This window comes from Temnothorax longispinosus, chromosome 4 (genome assembly GCF_030848805.1).
Source record: "Temnothorax longispinosus isolate EJ_2023e chromosome 4, Tlon_JGU_v1, whole genome shotgun sequence".
Lineage (NCBI taxonomy): Eukaryota > Metazoa > Arthropoda > Insecta > Hymenoptera > Formicidae > Temnothorax > Temnothorax longispinosus.
In genome coordinates, this window is record NC_092361.1 from 12,432,819 (window position 1) to 12,446,443 (window position 13,625).

General features: G+C 38.1%; 1 protein-coding gene across 2 annotated transcripts in view; it reads left to right on the plus strand.

Moving 5' to 3' along the window:
- LOC139811255 (A-type potassium channel modulatory protein KCNIP1) overlaps positions 1-13,625 on the plus strand; it is a 106,837-nt gene that overhangs the window by 53,958 nt on the left and 39,254 nt on the right. The window lies entirely within an intron of this gene.

Sequence of the window (13,625 nt, forward strand, 5' to 3'; positions counted from 1 at the left end):
ATTGACGAAGAATATAGCACGTAAGTAGCATCCACAATTCATTATACTAATATTGCATATAATTCGGGATCGCTGTAATGACATTTACTTTAATCGCATTTTTGACTCACAAGTAATGATCGAACCTCCTTAACTCTGAGAATACATCTCTGAAGTAGCTGCTCACATTTATGTTACACCCTGTATAAGAAAAAATTAAAAATAAATTTTAGAACGAAATTCTAAACATTTACTTAAATAAAATTTTGTTGTTTTTTTTATTGAGAACGCTTAGGTGACAAAGCAGCTAACAAGTCATGCCTTCTAACAGAGAGACTAATAAACTAATATAAATTTTAGGTCTAGTGTAGTGCTACTAATAACCTCTCATATCTTAAAAGTGATAACGTTTGAAAAGTTAGTCTGGTTAAATTTTGTCCATATGTATTGTTTCGGAGTTAATTAATGTGTCAATTTTCAGTTAACACTCTCACTGCCACGTGTATCATTTACGATACACCTAACTTAACCTAACCTAACTACGCAGGCCAGGTGTATCGTAAATGGTACACCGAGTAATCAGGTCAAAAGCTATTAAAAAAAGAGGAAATGGAAAAGCATAAATACTTTAAGGATCGGCAATAAAATACAGCAACTGCTCAAAAAACAGCCTTGGCCTGAGGGCGTATTTTTTTTTATTCCGCTTGGCAGTGAAAGTATTAAGTTATAATTACTACTTTTAATGTTAAACATTCTAATAGTTAAAAATGAGTTATTTTTTTGTTATATTTTTATATTTGTTATATTTCACACTTTTCCCTTTAATTCCCTTAATTTTTCTAATTTATGTATGCATGCAATGTTGACTCGTGAATTTCTCCTTTTTTTTGTAATTTCCCTGGCGTCTCAGTACTCGAGAAATAAACAAACCGTTGCCTCCTCTTTGGCGAAGCATTGTTCGCGGATGTTTTATTTATAAAACATTGTGCAGACATTTTCTTTACGATCTGCCGCTTTATTCAGATTTCTGACATTTTCTGTACGACCTACCGCTACTTTTTTATTTAACGTAGAGAAACAGAGGAAATAGAGCAGCGTCTATGACTCTGGATTTTGATAATTGAGGAGAAATGTGCGCAATTAAAAAAAAATTCCATGGAGGAATGGGTCCAATTACAATTTTGGTTTCTGTTTACGTTTACAAGAAATTACTCGATAAGCTTGCAATTACATTCAATTTTATTATCGATTGCATTTGAACGCAATTGGATTCATTATTGGTTTCAATATAATTAGATCGAATCGTTTCGTTAATTGATTTATGCATGTGCCATTGTCCGTCGTTAAATTTCCACATTTTGCACAGTATCGATAGTTGCAGAGCAAATATCCGCCATCGCTAACAACTAACGGTAGTTAGTTTACTAACTTAGCTTTACTAACTAAGTAAAGTATTAGGCTAACATAAACAAGTCGTGCGCCTGTTTTATACAAAAGTTAAATTCGATTCCAAATAGAAATCCAACGAATGTTTTTGATGATAAATAAATTGAAAAAGACAAGAATTGGGCTACAATGACCAACATAAAAAATAAGGATAAAGTATATGATTTTATAGGGGGTTACCGACCGAGTAAGTATAAGGAGAAGCACGCATGTCATTTGCATAAAATCATTAGAAGTTTTCTGCCGTGATATCGCCTTAGGGCGACTCTGTTTTCAGACAGTTGCATGCGCAAAGTGCAATAGGGCAGAGGGAAAAGAAGGCAAGCAGAGCGGAGGAAGCGGAAGGAAGATTGTCGAATAACTGTTGCGGCGACAATTTGGAGGTTAGGAGAGGCCCGGAGAATGCAGAAAGGACATAGGAAATAAAAATCGGGTGTTTAGAGACACGACCGAACATCGCATCATTTTGTTCAGTAGGTGATGTTCCACGTTATAAGCTTTAAGTAGCTTTCGTGTGTCAGACACCCGGGTACGCGTGCACGTGCACGGCGCGTGACCACGATCACGGATTGCATGCCAGCGCGGTCCCAAGCCGTCACGCCTCCCGCACATAGGAAATAAGTAAGAAGACAGGGAGCACCGAGGGACAGAAAAAGGAGCGGATGGAGGAAAAGAAGGAGGAGAGCAAAGGGAGCAAAAATAGTGAGGAAAAGTACCAGAAAGAAAATAAAGAAACGTTTAAAGGAGGTAAGAACGCAGAGAATAGATACGCGAGGACAGCAGAACTGTCAGAAACAAGAAGCAGAGCAGGGAGCCAAGGGTCGATTGCAGACAACATAAAGAAAAGGAGAAGAGAGCAGGAGAGTGAAGAAATAAAAAAGGCCGAGAAAGAAATTATAGACAAGTTTGATAAGGAAAGAAGATTAAGTAGATCACCACCAAACAAAGTAAAAAAAGAGGAAGAGGAAAAGGAAAGCATGGAGACAGGAGAAATGCTGAAGGAAATATTGACCAAATTGGAGGATCAAGAAAAAGAAAGAAAGAAAGATAAGGAGGAACTGATGAAAGAGATACAGGATCTGAGAGAAGAATACAGAAAAAGCGAAGCGATATGGGAGAAGCTGAAAACCGGTATAGAAAAAAGAGTAAAACAGCTGGAGGAGAGAATGGAGGAGGCGGAGAAGAGGAGAGAGGGAGAGAAGGAGTACAATGAGCTGTTAAAGAAAATGAAGGAGATAGAAAGAAAAAACGAATTAGAAGAAAGGAAAAAAAGAAGAAATAATATAATAATAAAAGGAGCGGAAATTGAAGACGGAGGTGAGAGAAGAGAGAAGATTGGAAAGCTGCTAAAAGAAATCACCAAAAAAGAAGTAGAAGTGGATGAGGTACAAATAATCGGCAGACGAGAAAACAAAATGACACTAGTAAGGATGAATAGGTGGGAGGACAAGAGAGAGATAATGATAAACAGAAAGAAGATGGGGATAGAGAAAAAGATATACATAGATGACGACATGACAGTAACGGAGAGAAAAATTCAAGGAAAATTATGGAGTATAGTGAAGGAGGAGAGGGAGAAAGGGAAAAGAGCAACATTAGGATACCAAAAAATATGGATAGACGGCCACGAAAAGAAATGGAATGAAAGCGAAGAAAAACTGGAAGATGGAAGAAGATTTCAAAGAGAGCAAGAAAGAAAGGAGACTGGAAGAAAATGAGAAAACGAGAAGACTGTACGAAGGAGAAGAGGAGGAAAAAGGAGAAGAACGGAAGGAAAGAAGAAGCGGATAGCAGAAGAGCAAAGAGGAATGACAGTAGGCTTCTGGAACATAGCGGGACTAAAAGGGAAAAATGAAGGGTTTTGGAAGGTAGTGGAAGAGTGGGACATAATAACATTCTTAGAAACATGGGTAGAAGAAAAAGAGTGGAGCAAAGTAAAAAAAATAATGCCAGAAAGATATGTATGGAAATGCCAACCAGCGACAAGAGAAAAGAAAAGAGGAAGAGCAAGAGGAGGGATAATTACCGGAGTAAGAAAAGGGCTCGAAGTAGAAGGAAGAATAGAGAGAGAAGAGGAAGGAATAGTGGAAAGAATTGTAAGAACAAAAGAGGGAGAATGGAAGATTATTAGTGTATACGTAAATAATGACATTGACAAAAAATAAGATTAATAAAAGAATATACGAACGAAGGAGGCATAGGAGAGCGAATAATAATAGGAGGCGACTTTAATGCAAGAACAGGGGAAAAAGGAGGAATTATGGACATCTTTGGAGAAGAAAGAAAATCAAAAGACAAAGAAATAAATGCAGAAGGAAAAAAGCTGATAGAATTTCTGGAAGAAGAAGGGCTAGGAATACTAAATGGAACTAAGGGAGATAAAGAAGGAGAGTTCACCTTTACCGGAGGGAGAGGAGAGACAGTAATAGACTATATAATAGGAAATCAGGAGCTATGGGAAAGAACAGAAGAGGTAAGAATTGGAGAGCAGATAGATTCAGACCACCAATATGTAGCACTAGAAATAGCGGAGGAAATAGAAGAAAGAAAAAGGGAGGAGAAGAAAACGAAAAAAGTAATGAACTGGTCTAAAGAAGCTGTAGAAAGATATAGAGAGAAGGTCGAAGAAAAAACCATAGATGGAGTGAACCCGGAGGAGCTCATGGAAGAAATAAAAAATGTAGTAACAAGGGCGGTAAGCTGGAAAGAAATTAGAATAGACAATAAAGCGAAGAGAAAAAATAAATGGTGGAGGACAGTGTGTGGAACTAAGAAGAGAAGCAAAAGAGAGGCTAAGAAAGTGGAAAAAAGGGGAAGAAGAAAAAGCAGAATATATAAAGAAAAGGAAAGAATACAGGGAAATGATAAAAGAAAAAAAAGAGAAGGAAAAAGAAAGAATTATAGAAGAAGCAAGGAACGCAAAAAATGAAAAAGAGGTATGGAGATTCATAAATAGAGAAAGGAAACATAGAAAGGAAGTGAATGAAGAAATAAGCGAGGAACAATGGAACGAGCATTTTAAGAAGTTACTAGGAGGCGTAGGAACGAAGCAGGAGACGGCAAAGGAAAAACAAGAAACAGGAGATAGTTGCGAAAATCAGGAAGGAATAAGAAGAGAGGAGGTAGAAGAAATAATAAAGGAGATGAAAAATAGAAAAGCAGCAGGAGCGGATGGAATGCCAAACGAGGTATGGACAAACGGAGGAAGCAGATTAAAGGAAGAAATATGGAAGATATGTGACATGGCATGGAGAAAAGGGGAAATGATAGAAGACTGGAATGAAGGAATAATTGTTCCCATAGTAAAGAAAGGGGAAGGAAAAGAAGCAGGAGACTACAGAGGTGTAACACTGATGAACACGAGCTACAAAATATACGCAGCTATTTTAGCCAAACGACTAGAGAAGGAGATAGAAGAGAAGAAGCTAATACCGGAGACGCAAACAGGATTCAGGAAAGGAAAAGGAACGATAGAAAATATATACACATTAAACTATGTAATAGGAAGAGCGATTAGCAAGGAAAGAGGGAAGTTAGTGGCAACATTTATAGATCTGAAGGCAGCATTTGACTCAGTTGATAGAGAAATATTATGGAAGGTAATGGAGAAAAATGGAATAAGCAAAAGACTGAGAGATAGAATTAAAGAGCTGTATAAAGAAACAAAAAGCGTGATTAGATGTAATGGAGAAAAAGGACCGTGCTTTTGGACAGTAAACGGCGTAAGGCAGGGATGCCCTCTGAGTGCGATACTATTTATATTGCTGCTGGCAGACTTGGAGGAGGTAATGAGAAAAGGGCAGGAGGGAGGGGTAGTTATAGGAAATACAAAAATATGGACGCTTGCATACGCGGATGACATAGTGGCAGTTGCAGAGAGAGAAGAGGAAATGAAGCAAATGATAAGGAGGTTAGAAAAATACTTCGACAAAAGGAAACTAACAGTGAATGTTGGAAAAACAAAAGTCATGAGATTTAGGAAAGGAGGAGATAGAGCCAAAGAAGTTGAATGGAAGTGGAAAGGAGAACAAATAGAGGAGGTAAAAGAATTTTGCTACTTAGGATGCATATTTCAAAGAAACGGAGGACAAGAAACACACATAAAAGAGAGAGTAAGAAAAGCCACAGTTGCAATGAGGCAAGTATGGGGAATAGGAAAAAGAATTTTTGGAGGAGACTGGAAAAGAAGAATGAAACTCTTTGACTCGCTGGTGGCAAGTGTGGCGATGTATGGAGCAGAAGTATGGGGATGGAAGGAAAGAAAGAATATAGAGAGGATACAAGAGAGGTTTATAAGATGGACGTTAGCATTAGATTGGTGCACGCCGGGTTATATGATAAGAGAAGAGGCTAAAAGAATTAAGATGAGAACAAAAGCGGCTAAAAGAGCAATGAGATACGAAGAAAAACTAGAAAACGGAGGGGGAAACGAAATAGCAAGAGCATGCTGGAAGGAAATAAAGAAGGACGTAAGGAAAGAGAAGTCAAAATGGGAAGTAGAACGTAGAAAGTTTTACGAGTGTAGAGGATATGCAGCGGAAGAGATAGAAAGGAAAAGAGAAGAAGGGTGGAGTAGCATAGAAGAGATAGAAGGTAGAGATAGAGACATACAAGTACAGGAGATAGACGAAAAGATAAGAGAATCAAAATATAATAGATGGTACAAAGAGATAGCAGAAATAGGAAGACCTGAGTATCTGGAAAGAGGAGGAAAAGAAAAATCGGTAACAAGGATAGCAAGAATCAGACTAGGAAACAAGATGCGTGGTGGGAGGTACTGGGAATCAGATGAGAAAAGAAGTTGCAGAGTATGCGAGGCAGAGGAAGAAACTTGGGAGCATACGCTGGAGAGATGCGCGAGGGAGGGGGAATAGGGGAGAGAGTAAGAAAAATTTTGAATGGCAATGGAGAGGGAGAGAGATGGATGGTGAAGTTGGAGGAGAGAAGAGAAAAACGAAACACAGAGACAGAAAACTGTTAAAGCTATAATATTTTGCTCTGTTTGTTGGATTTAATTTGTATGTATAATTTGTATGAAAATGTATAATGTATATAGGTATGATATATGTATGTGTAACCATTTCAAGCCGGAAGGCAGAAATAAATATATTCTATTCTATTCTATATGATTTTATATTAAATATATTTGCAACAAAGGATGAATATTATAATTAACCTTCCGTCAGTAATCTAGGGCTTTAAAGACTCAAGCAAAATTTCTTTCTTGCATTTCTTTGTGGAGAGAAGAAGGTGGTGTTTGGTATCTTTCCTTCTATAAAAAAAGTTTGAAGTAGAGGGGTTTTGCTGCCGCGGTGACGCCGGTTTCCATCAATGCGCGTATTCGAGCAACGACCCGGCAAAATTAAGTCTGCTACTACCCTAAATGATCCAGACGGCTAACGGCGTTAGTGTTTACCGACGTAACATTTACTTACGCAAATTTTTTTTCGTTTTTTCACTATTTTTAATAATTTTTGCTAATTAAAACACTTCTATCATTAGTAGAGGATTATTTACAAAATGGCGGAGAGAAACGCCGAGCAATACGATACTTTTTTACTTTTTATTTATAATTTTCTTTCATATTTGTATAATGATATTTTATATAACTAACAATTTTTTACAATAAAAATTTATTTCTAAGCAAAAGAAAGTTAAACTTTATTTTTCTCTGTATTCAGTACACGAATAAACTCCTCTAAAATTTCATTATTTTTATTTATTAAAATAATTATACCTTTCAGAGTCGACCCAAATGAGACTACATTCTTTTGAAAGGTCATAATCTGAAGTACAAAACCTTGCAATTATTTTTTTTAATATTTATTTATTGCAAAGTTATAAATTAAACAAATTTCCATTTTTTCCCATTTGTGTTCAAATTTCGCTTTGTATAAACAATTGGGTTTAATATTTGGCTTTAAAATCTATTGGATATTGTAGTAGAGATGTTGACAAGTAATTCAAAATTTTTTGAAAGCTTAGAATATAAAAATAACAGAATGGACTTAAAAGTTCCAGTTGGCTGATGGCGTTTTGTAAAAAAATCGATGGTTAACGGAGGGTTAATGGAATATAATTGACTAAATACGTTGCTTTATTTAATTGTGACCTGTGTACATACTAGTTTGCAATCGCCATTCGCAAGTTTCTATTTGTACTTCACTGACACGTCTCGTTAGTGACGACCTCGCGAAGGATATTAATATTCATAGAATTAATTAACAATTAAAGTAAAACAATTACGGTACAATGACCGATTTCCATTTACTCTCGCCTAATTAACTATGCGGGTAATAAACGTCGTCCATGTGTATGTATAATAGTTCTGGCTTGTAGCACGGAATGTCGGAATAAAAAGTTGAATGCCCAAGGGAGGTTTTGTCAGCGTCTGTTTTCGATCCGAAGAGAGGGATAGGGAGACAGGGAGACGAGAGAGAAAGCGGCGGTATGCTCGATATACCGCCCTTCACGAACGCAAGCTTGGAGAGTAGCTTTAGAAATCAGGAAGAAGAAAAAAACGTTGGCGAGGAAAAGACGGTTCGTTGAGAACGAAGACAGCGAGTGATAATTAAAGTTACGAGGGAGGGCACAATGAAGAAAGGAGGAGATGCAGAAAAAGAATTAATGATAAACAGGGAGACAAAGAGAATAGAGGGATCGTAGCAGTAAAGGGTCATCGGAAGGCAGTCAGGGGATGAGAAAGCGAAAGAGATAGAGAGAGAGAAAGGTAGAAAATATATTTCTGACGGGCGGGTGATGAATAGAAAGAGCGAGAGAGAAAGAAAGATGGACGTAGATATAGGAAGGGCAAGATCAGTAAGGGAGAGAAAGAAGCACAGAGAGAGAGAGAGAGAGAGAGAGAGAGAGAGAGAGAGAGAGAGTGAGTGAGTGAGTGAGTGAGTGAGTGAGTGAGTGAGTGAGTGAGTGAGTGAGTGAGAGAGAGTGAGAGAGGAAGGGTGGATGCTGAGCTGTATCGATCCCTCCTCTCCTCCGTCAGTGACGTCACTAACGTGCCCCACCAGCAGCGGTGTGATGATACGCTTGTCCTTCGATCAACGATGATAGACAACTTTAACCGTTCATTCAGCTAAGGCTTCGCCTGCTGATATTTATTTAGGCGAGTGGCAGCATCCGCCGCGCGTGTCAGCCGCGTGTCCAAGAGCCGGACATGTTTTACTTTTCTCCACTTTCTCTCCGACGTGACTGGCGATGAGTGGACGTTAGTTTTGTTGCTCATCGGCACAGCATATCAACTAGCATAACGTTTCTGATATAATTGTTTATAGCATCGCGTAACTGACACTCGGCGATACTTATCTTACATTGACATTTATTTCTCTGGCATTCCTAGCCACTTGTTCCTAGCTTCAACAACTGTTTTTACGTTTCAATAAATATAATTCTGGTTTTTCACCACCATCAGTTTCTCGTTGAAGACAAAGAGCTTTTTGATCTTGCTCCTTCCGCAATTCTGACTTTGCTATTATCTATATGATTTTGTATATAATTAAAAATGTTACAGCAGTCGATATTCTTATGCAATTATTTTTCAATCGATAATAATTAAAATATTAATAACAAGTATTTGCTGCAAGAGATTAAATTATATTGCGGAATCACTAATCATTGAAACATCACGTTATTCATGATTATTCTCCATTTATTTTTACGTTACGCGGCCATTGAGAGAATACAAAGGTAGCAGCATGGTTATCCGACTCTTTCATGTTGGAGTCGATGAACCCATTTCTCCAACCAGGAACGTAGCTCGTTGAGGTAACCGGGTGCAGTAGGTTAGTATACAATACTAACAATAAGATTTAAAAAAGTTATACTTAAGAAAGCCATACATTCTTGAGAATTTAATTGATTCGATAAAATTTTAGCTTATTCGATGAAAACTTATGACAGTAAAAAGCGTTCAATACTTGGAAATATAAAAGAGTGACCCGTATATTTCGAATATTATCTTTCCATCGAAAAAATTCCTGTGAACGCAGTAGCTCGATGAAAAAGCCTTTCAGATCACTTCAACATGCTTAGAGCGTAAGCTGAAAAACCGACATGTCGGAACTTACGTCGGTTTCAATCTCCCTGTTTTGTATTAATTACAAGGGCAGGCTGTATCGATCACAAGTCGAGCGTTTAGCTATTACTCTAAATTGCATTGTGCGCATACGTATTTTACACGGTAAGGAAATTGGAGCGCGTCGCGGGATTAACATTCGCCATGAAATACCGATATCATCGGCACGCGATGGCGAAGAAGTCGCCACGGGGTTTTAGAGCGTATCGATTCGACGTCGTGAAACGGCCGTTCGAGATACGGGAACGTTGTGCAAACTCTGTTAAATTTGTGGTTCTACCGGCTGTTAAATTCGTATGGTACGCGTGTCGCGAGTGCATATATATATATACACACGTAATTTCCTGTTTCACGTATTCGCGATAAAATCTTAACAGGGCTCCTGCTACCGTCGTGAAACTCGTCTAATAATTCTTGCGCGGATGACGGTTTCTGCGCACGAATATCATCCGTTGTCCTGCGGCGATAAGAAATTGTATCGTTCCCGTTGCCTCTAACGCTTAGCAGCTCGTTTGCCAAATGTTTGGCGGATTTGACGTTGGCACCCCGCGTTTAATTTTAGTCGGTGTTTGTACGACTTTCATATATGCGAATTCTAAACTCGTGGACCAACACCGGTACACTTCAATACGCATAAACACGAATCGCAATCGTGCCGCGATTTAGCGAATGTTATATTTTCTTAAACTACATTTTCTGCGCGAGTCTTGGTACAAGTCATTATTGCCAGTTTTAATGTTGTTCTTCTAAATTTAAGATCTGTTTAGCGAACGTCACGTTCTATTTGACGTATATCGACTTTATTGATCTTTCTCAGGTTTTTCATGGATCACGTAAGCCTGTGTAGTAGATATTTTTAACAGAATAAATCTTTTTTAATAGAATAAATTTACGATTGTTTCTAAATCGGACAAACATGACGCGTAAACTATTTTCTCTAAACATCCGAATAATCCGAAAAAACGAATAAAAATCGAAGATACGAAATATAGAAAATCTTTGAAAAGCAGTTCGATTACCTATGTGCATCCCCTCATGTGGATCCTGCATTCAATTTTCTAAATGCGCGGAGACCGAGATCGACGGGGCTGAAAGCCAAGTCCGTCGTTTCCCGTGGGACAGAGTACAGACAGGAAGATCGGGGGACTCAAAAGCTCTCTCTCTCTCTCTCTCTCTCTCTCTCTCCCTCCCTATAGAGAGAGCGAGAGAGAGATCTTCTCTCTCCTCTACTGGAAAGGAAGAAAGAAAAAGACCCAACTACACTACCGCCCTCCCTAAAGCCTCCCTCCCTTCAACTCCAACCGCTCTCTCTCTATCTCTCTCTCTCTCTCTCTCTATCTCTCTCTCTCTCTCTCTCTCTCTCTCTCTCTCTAACTCCCTCCTTTTCTCCCACCCTCCCTCCCTCTCTCTTTTTCTCGTAGTTGTTTAAACAACGGATTTTCCCAGACGCTTCTGTATCTCGGCCAGATTGCCTGGAATTGCAAGAAGCGAGGAGCAAGGTCGCGAAAACACAAACCGAACGATATCTGATGTACTAGCGGGAATAGGCCTTCATGCTCCCGGGAGAGCACATCCACGGGCGGAAACTTTATTTTCGGGCCTGTGAAATATACATGATATGCTGCAGTAGAGCTAGGCGCGAGGTCGCGCTTTAAATACTGTTTTGCATGCGGACGCCGATATCGACTGTACACAAGAGTACACATACTGCACATACGATTGCCGTTTGTTACGTCCGTAGGTGACAACGCCTGGAAACCTGATTCGTGTGAATCGCCCGATATAGCACGCATAATCATCTCGATAGATTCTCACGCGGCCACACAACTGAGCGGCGACACTTTGATATCGATGACGAACAGGGCTGCTACCTTTTCTTTGACAGAAATTTACTTTTCTGTCAAAGTAAATTTTTGTCAGAGGGACTTTCAATTAAGGGGGGGGGGTAAGTTTAATAAAAAAAAAGCATTTACAAGTATTATGCATAATATATTTGAGCTTTTCATTAGTATGGCCTTTTATTCTAATATTTGTCCACTTTAGTGACAAGTAGGAAAAGTCTGGCTCTGCAAACGCGCTGAAATGTTTAAAGCACAAGATACAATAATTGATAAATCACGTAGCTTCTCTGCTTACACTTTACACTTTTGAAGATATTTACCCACTTTTGATCAATACTGATATCTTTGGCAGGAGAATTTAGCAATATCATAGTTTTATATCATAGTTTTTGCTTACATGGGAAAAATATAAAGACACAAAATGATCGTCAAAATAATTTAAAACTTCTACTCTCTAAAAATCGGAACATTCAGCGTCCCGGCTGTCATCCTGTCGGGACGCGGGACAAATATTGAAAAATCGAGACGAGTGGCAATCCTGATGATGAGTCTCCTCGAATTTGGAATCGACTTTCTCTTCCAATTGGCAAATGTACGGACTGTCTCGAACTCTTTCTCGATTATTTAAAAAAGCACGCCTCTCGCTAACTAGAAATTTTATGCGAAATACATTTCATGCGTTTTCTAAATATTTTTCTTCAATATCTTTCTTTCGTTTGGATTTCATTTATTCGTCATTATTACGTTGTTTGAAGCAGCAAGAAAGATATCGCGGAATTTTTGCCAAGCGGATCGGCGAAGCGGTCCTTGTTATGTGCCCGGATGTTCAATTACGACTTGGCATGCGGGAGAAAGCTATATCGGGGTGAATAAAAACTGCAATCGCGAACAGGAGAATGGATCGGAATGTGCAGCGATCAATGGCATCTTCGTGGGACTCAATACATCGCATGGCTTACAGCGACAACTAGGCCGTGCCAAGCTAGATGAGATCACTCATTCATGAGTAAATATATATATGTGTATGTGTATGCATTTATATACATACATACATACATGTATATATGTATATATGTGTATATGTATGTATGTATAAATGGAGAAAAGGTTCGATGGGTGAAAGAGGAACAACGTAAAGGAATATACGGACAGAGAGTTTTTTTGTAGGCTGTTGGAGAATCGAAAATAAAAGCCGCAAGTCGCGGTGAACGTAATTAATATTGATTCGAGCTAGATTCTCACGCGAACTTTACTTGAACCGGAACTACTGTTTTAACTACCTAGTGCTCGAGCTTTGTTTTCGGAATTGGTTTAAGGGGGAATACCCAATTAGAAAGTTCGAAAAAATTGATTGTTCAATTTTTGCATTCCAAGCAAGGTGGAGGACTTATATTATGGACCTGGAATCGATGATTCTATGTAAGTTGAAAAATTTTCGCGATTTATTCATTGTTCAATTTTCAAACGCGTTTTTTTCGAAACAATGTTAAAAATCGGTGACCAAAATATTTCGGCAACCATTGAACCGATTAATTTGAAATTTATAGAGGTTATTCTATACATAATTATCTAGTCTTTGTCGTAGGATTTTTTTTTAAGTGACTTAGTTTTTTTTATCGGCAAAATAAACCCGAATTTTTCCCTAAAAATCGAACCCTTAAATTCAAACGCCCGCCATTTTGTCAAAAATCGATATTTTCAAAAACCCCTACGACAAAGACTAAATTATAGTGTCAAGTTTAATAATCTTTTTGGTTTTTTTTATTCTGATGATTACAAATGAAATGGGAGTGGTCACCGCGGAGGACCTTTTTTTGCGGCAGTCGACAGAACCCATGAATACTCCGCCAATATTGAATATTTTTTAATAAAAAAAATTTAACATATTCTTAAAAGTGTGTACTTTCATGTAGAAAAAATACCAATACCATAATTTATATAGGTTTCCTTAAAAAAATTCACAAAAATTGCCTTTTTTTCGCGCTTCTAATAATTGGGTATTCCCCCTTAAAAGTCACCGCAGGGAGTTCCCGTTTTATCTAGATAAAAAGGTAACTGTTCTGAATTAGATGAAACGTATCCTTCAGTCTGTCAGTTAGGTAAATTGAAGCGAATGCTATTAATTCGAATGATGGTGTTAAAAGTGATGTTCGCACGCAAATGAGTAAACTTCATGAATCTTCAGAGGAAGATAAAGCGAAACAAATAATTGCGGGAATAAAATTATGCGCTCGTTCCATGAATAGGTAAAAAAAAAACACAAGTAAATT